The sequence below is a fragment of the Lissotriton vulgaris genome, chromosome 4_1 (genome assembly GCF_964263255.1).
Source record: "Lissotriton vulgaris chromosome 4_1, aLisVul1.2, whole genome shotgun sequence".
Classification (NCBI taxonomy): domain Eukaryota; kingdom Metazoa; phylum Chordata; class Amphibia; order Caudata; family Salamandridae; genus Lissotriton; species Lissotriton vulgaris.
In genome coordinates this window covers 1062415054-1062421053 of record NC_141691.1, presented here as the reverse complement: position 1 = coordinate 1062421053, position 6000 = coordinate 1062415054, and the positions used below count along the sequence as shown (strand labels likewise).

General features: G+C 49.8%; 1 pseudogene; it reads left to right on the top strand.

The window, feature by feature from the left end:
• The first annotated feature begins 4964 nt into the window (after positions 1-4964).
• LOC147722870 (INO80 complex subunit C pseudogene) lies at positions 4965-5395 on the top strand (annotated as a pseudogene).
• Positions 5396-6000: the final 605 nt, after the last annotated feature.

Here is a 6000-nt window from a genome sequence, read left to right as displayed (position 1 = left end):
CCATGGGAGTAGGTCAGTCGCCCTCCCGCACATCCCTCCCCAGTCTAAACTGCGTTTAGGTCAAACACACAAAAGAAACAAACTATGGGGGGTGTGCCAACTTGCGTGCTCCGTTATGCCGAGCTGCCATCCCATCCGAGTTGCATGGTCCTGCCATTCAAGAATGTGAGTACTGAGTGTCTATGATCGGGTCAGGACCCGAGGAGTCTTGTTCAAGTTGACGGATCTCCTTAACCAAGGGGTGTAGTGATTCGCCCACCAGGTCCATATCTTCCTCACCGGATGAGGGGCCTTCCGATCCCTCTACTTCATCTCCCTCGGAGCGTATTCCTTTCCTCAGACTGCTGAACCTTGAGCCCGCCACTGAGTCTCTGCCTGGGGAGTCCGATCTGCCTCCCCTGTTGTTCGCCGAACCTCGAGTCCTATATGGCGTCGCCGATACAGTGTGTTGGGTCTTCCGTATCCTCCGTCGCTGCGGCTTCGGCCGCTCCCAGCTCGCTCTTTCCCTCACTGTTCTGTCCATTGCGTCTCGACTGGCTGTCTCCCTACTGTTCAAAATAGGGCGCTCCTCCAACCACTGCCACGCGTCTTCCGGGTGGGCAAAAAAGATAGACTTGTCTTTATACATCACCTTCAGCTTGGCTGGGAAGAGGAGCATGTATTTAATGTTCAGGGTTCTCAGTTTCGCCTTCACAGTGTCAAAGGAGCGGCGCTGTTTCGAGACCTCCTGGCTGTAGTCCGGGAAGATCATTATTGTAGCGTTCTCCAGGCGGATCTCTCCCATGGCCCTAGCCTCCCTCAGGATCAGGTCCCGATCAGCAAAGTTTAGGAAGCGCGCTATAACCGGCCTTGGTCTCGCGCCCTCAGGCGGCTTGGCCAGAAACGCCCTATGTGCTCTTTCAATAATAAAGCATGTGGAGAATGGCGCCGTCGGGAATGTAGCTTTCAGCCATGTTAGGAGGAAGGCGGCCATGTCCTTTTCCTCGATCCCCTCCCTAAAACCTACAAAGCGGAGGTTGTTGCGCCTGGACCTGTTCTCCGCATCGTCCACCTTCCATTGGAGGTGACGGTGCGCGACCTGGAGCTCCGCCATGTCCTTCTTGAGCGTAGTGATCGCCTCCCCGTCCTCTTTCAATGTGTCCTCCGCCGCCGTCACTCTTTCGGTCAGGTTCCGAAAGTCCTGGCGCAGCAGCGTCACCTCGACCCCAACCTCGCCAATCTTGGTCTCTAGGGCGGATCGCGATGCCTGGATATCCGTTCTGGACGCTTGGATGGCTTCCAGTAGCATGGCCGTGTCGGTGTGGGCGCCCGGATGATCTGCCATTGGCCGCGGCGCCGTGAAATTGTCCATGGGTCCCTGGCGTGGGGGTTTGGGCCCCGGGTCTTTCTTCCCCATCTCTGCACTGTATAGCCGCCCAAGAGAGTACGCCGGGATGCCTGCTTCCGCCGTGGGGTGCCAGCCAGTGTGCGAGCCGCCGGATGATGGGAGCGTGGGTCACTACCTCCGTGTCTCCCCCTCGCCAGACAATCCCCGAAGCGTTGGGTCTCTCCCCTTGTTATGCCCGTCTGTTGCCGGGTAGCTGGTCAGCCCCTTCTCCCGTGGGTCGTTTTCCCACCGTCTCCCGGGAGCCGTCTCCGCCACTACGCTCTTGTCCCCAGCACCCCCGGGTCTCTTCACCCCCCAGGCGGCTCCGGCCGGCGTCCCGGGGGGGGGGGGGGGTAGGAAAGCCGGCCTCGGTGTCCGTGGACCGGGGTATTACTCCCCCACTGCTCACCGTAGGTGTCTGGTCCGCCTCGCGCAATGGTGTGCCGCAGTAGGCACCGGGAGCGTCTCCCGTCACTTCACCTCCCGCCGGCGGCCATCTTGGTGTAGGCACCGCGGCTCCCCGATCTCCTCGCTCTGACCTTCCGCTGTTCCGCTGCTCCCCGCAGGCTCGCGACTACCCCCGGCTGAGTGGAGAGCTCCGGATTGCGGAGTGGAGAGCACAACCAGTCTCGTCTGTCAGGCAGCCAGCGGACCCCTTTCACTCGCGGCCGCCATCATGGCCGCTGTCCCTTCACCAACTTCAGCCTCGGATGCGAACTACTCGCTGCGGAGGGCCAACACTGTCCAGACTGCTCGCTCTCGATCTCAGAGTACGGTATCTTCACTCTGGCAGTGTTCCAAGTTCGGTTTGGACGGATTTCAGGCGGATTACGGGGCAGCTCGGCCGGAGCTCCGAAGTGGCACGTCTAGGCGGCCATGCTGCAGGCCACGCCCCCTCCGCATTCCCAGAAACTTGAAGCGTAGGGTTTCAGATATAAGTTAAACTATTGCTATAATGGCATTAATCAGGGTTCGAGGGTGGAAGAAATAAATAATGTGCTGATCCTGCAACAAACTTCCAGTCTAATGATTTGGGTTACCAGCTCATTATTTTGATGGCCCAGAAATAAGCAGTCACCTACAGCTGTATTTTTTGCACTTATCTATGAATACTTAGAACAGCAAAAATAAATAGAAAGCACGTTTAATTGTATTCTAGGGATGCCTCAATGGTCCATGACTAATAATTAAAGAAAATAAAGAAAGAAAAGTCACATCACTAATTAATACAAACTTTTTTTATTTATAACTCTGTCAAGAGCAGGTCTCTGCAGGATATTTAAACAACACATAGCAAGCATGTTTCTTTTGGCAACCCAACTTTATATTTCTTTTCATTAAATGCATTCTCACACTACAGCAGTAAGTGTAAAAATACAAATGTAAGGAATAGGCAGAATAGGGGCCCAGGGGGTACTGGAACCATAAAAAAACAAAGCTTTGGTAATCAGTTAACAAAGGCATGTAAATATGCTAATGGTCTTTAAAGACCTGTGAAAAACTCGGGCGGAGATAAGACTCCAGACACTGCCCAGCCAAGGCCCCAGGAGCGCGAGCTGCACTGCCGCAGCCCGGGCTGAGACACAGGATGGGGAGGAGGGGGGCTGAAGCCCTGGAGGCCATGGCAGAAGTGACACTGTGAAGGCGCGACCCCCTTTGCATTGCTCCACGGCCCCCCTGGGGGTCGCGCCCCACAGTTTGAAGACCCCTGTCCTACTGTGTAGTGGAGCTGTGATCTCAACCTTCACGTTTTCCTACTCGCTGCAAGATGTAGTCTACTTGTTACCAAATGCTTGACTTGATCTGTACTTTGTCGATTTGAGCTGCAGTATTGCACAGTGTAATGTGTCTGACCTGACTTTCCTTAATAAAGGTTTTTGAAAAATAAAAAAAAATAAAAAGTAGACCTAATCTTCCTTGAAGATACAAAGATAGATGTGGAACAGGTAATCAAGGAGAGACATAGATGTGTGTATAATTTTACATACCCATCAGCTAAGAAAAATTAAACAAGCTGGTTACAATGATCTCTAAAATGTCAGAATTAACAATATTAGCCTAAAACAAATTATCCAGAAAGGAGATAGGTTCCCACTAGACTGAAAAGGATGAAAAAGAGGTCTACATCCTGGACATATATGCACCATATGCTGAAAACCCAGAGTTCTGGTACAAATAAATAATAAACTCTCCCATGTACCTAAGGAAGTGAGAATCATTATGGGTGGCGATTTTAGTTTATCTTAGATGGATCAATAGATATAATATCAACCTGTTAATTCAGACGCAGGAGATCACACACGGATGATTAACCTATATGAATCACATAATCTAAAAGATGTCTGGAGACATTCAAACCAATAGGGAAGGTCTATACTTTCTATTAAAATGCTCACCATTCATTTTCTGGATAGATTACTTCTTGGTTGATGTTATACACCTACTGAATGCCACAGGGCCTAGAATTAAGTCAGTACTAGTCTAGGACCATGCTTGCATCTCGTTAAACGGCAAACTAGGAAGTACCGCATAATATTAACAATAGAGAATTAATGATTTTCTCAGTAAAGATACCATCTCGATGTCAAAAGTTAAAGATGCTATTTTTTCCATCTTAATTTACATTTTAGATAACTGTACAGGTGAGACAAATAACAGGAAAAATGTACAGACACATTATATGATTTTGCATGATACAACAACACATCTCAGCTTAGTGTTATATCGAGAGCCTGTACAAATTGCTTCTCTATCATGTAAGTTGGTAGAGGAATCACTGTTCAACACTAAGCGCCTTATTACAATATCGATTGTAAGGCCTCTGACCTTTGGTTGGGGGCATTACAACAGACATAATCAGTTTCAGTTCCGACCGGCTGATTATGATACAACCGGTCGGAATTGAAACCGGACGGTCATTCTGTCTGGCTTCCAGTGGGCTCCAGGAGCCCGTCTGCCAGTCGGAGGCCAGCCCGTAATCCAAATGGAAGGCGTTTCCTCCTTCTGGATTATGATGCACGGTTTCCGGCAGGGTTTCCATGACGGCCTTTCTGACATAGAAACCCTGTTTGGGCGCACCGAGCAAGGCCCCCGTCTGTATTCAGCCTCCTGTTGGGGGCCGAGGTCACCTGTTGATCTCTGCACCTTGTGGAAAGCAATGGGGGCAGGGATGAACACAGACTCCCATTCCTCAATGGAGCTTGTGTTACGGCCGGTTTATGGATGTAACCCAAGCATCCATTGGGAAATGGGTGAATGCTACCGCACAAGGTTGCATTGTAATTATGCGGTCAGGACTCCCGCCCCAGTTCGTTATAGCCATGTGCTGACTATCTCAAGTGGCTCTCTTGTTTGTGAGGGCAGGTTTAGGGCAGTAACAAAAAGGCATAGCAAATCATCTCTAGATTCTTTACTTACCCGCGCTTGGGAACTCGTTCCCTTCTCCACCTTCCAGGACATCTTCAATATTGTGCCATTTGTAAAGAAACTTTCGCTGCTGATATAATGCATGACAGTCTGGGGGCTGCCGCTGAAGAATACAGAACAGAACTCTTCTGACGCATCAGAGCACCACAGAGCAAAACCTCAAAATTTTGTGTAATGAATGTTTCTGTAGACTCCACAGTTGAGACTAAGACGCTAGCCATAGATGCAGCTTTGCCACCGGTGGAGCCAGCTGTCAAACTCCTGCCTTTCAAGGAACTTAACTTTATTAATTCAGGCATTGATGGAGCAGCTGCTGGGAAGAAGAACAGAACTTGGAAGAATCTCAAATAAATTCTTGCTTCCGAAAGAGCACTGCCAAGGCAACTAAATGATCCAAATTACTTTACTATTGAGTTACCACTTTCCTTCAAACCAGCCAAAAAGTATTCAGATATCTCAGGGCTTCCAGCAAATTACACGGACCCTCAAAGCAAATTGAGATACAGTACAATTGAAGAATTTAATTATATCTGTATGCTTCCAACAGATGGTATTACAGGTTACCTTGCCTTAAGGAAAGCAACCAGTGTAGTTCCATAGAAGTCTTAAGGACAAAAAGAATAATCTTTGAGAAGAAGGACGCAGTTTAAAACTCTGCCTACACTTTTCTCACCTGTGCTGCCATTAAGGAGATTCCCGTCGGGAGGAGACTTTGTTTTCTCGACATCAGCCGCAGAATCCCTTTGCTTGCCTACAGCTCTGCCAACACCCTTGCCACCTCTAGCCCTCCTCCTCTGAAGCCGAGGACCGAGCACTGCCTACCACAACATCCACAAGGCAGCGCGGTCCCGCGAGAGGAGTGGAGGGGGTGGAGCCAACCACAGCATATAATCGGAGTGGGGCTCCCGCGGCGCGGGACGTGCGCGGGCTCGTCCGTGCCAAGGGCGGGCCCGTCCTTGCCCTTCTGTGCCCGTTTGAGGCTGGGCTGGGACTATTCTCTTGGTTTCCCTACTTTTGAATCTGGCAAGAACATATTGACAAGGACAGTTTTGTCTATTACTGTTAACTATTCAAGCTGATTGAGTTAATTCTTTAGTGCTCTGCCTGTATATAATTTGAGTGTCCCTGGGGAAACTTACCAGCACAGCACAGAGAGGTGTTTCGATTGTACTCTCTAAAAAGATCAGAAAACCCAACCTTGATTTACA